At 51.8% G+C, this 846-nt stretch overlaps 1 protein-coding gene across 2 annotated transcripts in view; it reads right to left on the reverse strand.

The window, feature by feature from the left end:
• The window catches only part of AP1S2 (adaptor related protein complex 1 subunit sigma 2), a 53,585-nt gene extending 53,271 nt beyond the window's left edge, over positions 1 to 314 (reverse strand). For both annotated transcript variants that reach the window (XM_006157950.3, XM_006157952.3), the window contains exon 1: positions 297 to 314. The gene's annotated coding sequence lies outside the window, so the exon portion shown is untranslated. The remainder of the gene's footprint in view (positions 1 to 296) is intronic.
• Positions 315 to 846: the final 532 nt, after the last annotated feature.

The raw sequence follows: 846 nt of genomic DNA on the forward strand, positions 1-846 counted from the left end.
GGTTCCGTGGCGCCCTTAGCCGACCCCGTGGTGCGGGGCAGGGAAGGTCCGGACCACAAAGAGCTAAGTTCGAGCTCCGATAACTACCCCTGCCCCAAGAGGGTGGGATGGGGAGGTGTGACGCCCAGTGGTGATGGTGGGAGGAGAGACGGAGTGCTGCAACTGTCTGGGAAAAAGTCAGCTCTTTGGCGGAGCTGGTGCACGTATTCACCCGGCCTTCTGCTATCATTCCGCCTCAAAACTGTCTGGAATGCGGGCCCTCCTTCCCACCGCCCTGCTACAGCCCTAGCCCAGACCTTTCGTCCTGAGCTTCCAAGTTTCTTCTCTGGGTTTGCCTCGCCCATCCTCAGTGCGGCGGGCAGGATGAGTTACCGTTCTTGGCTGAAAAGCCCAGACAGCATCTCATCTTCGAGATCTCGTTTGCTTCACACGGGATCGCGCCTACCACCTCCTGAGTTCCAGTTAAACCTTGCCGACGACTTGCTCTGCCTAGCATGTCCATCCTATCAAATGTCACATTAGCTTTGAAGCCTCATCCTAAAACCCTGTAAGAACAAATGCCTGTCACCCACGTGCTCATTAACCTTCATTTAGCACATCTTGGATTTTACTCATTTTGTGTCCCAACCTCTTTCACTGTCGTGTTTAACACAACTGTTAGTTGTGTGTTGATTGATAAAGACTATAAAAATGATACTGTGATGCTGGACATAGTGCTGGGCACATAATGGATGTTCGTATATTTTTGAATGATAGAACAGATGAGTCGTCTAGTCCCACTCATCTTTTACAGATAAGGAAGGGGGAGCCCCCATGGGATTAGGTGACCTTGCGTGAACAGCTGCG

This window comes from Tupaia chinensis, unplaced genomic scaffold (assembly GCF_000334495.1).
Source record: "Tupaia chinensis unplaced genomic scaffold, TupChi_1.0 Scaffold000567_1, whole genome shotgun sequence".
NCBI lineage: Eukaryota > Metazoa > Chordata > Mammalia > Scandentia > Tupaiidae > Tupaia > Tupaia belangeri.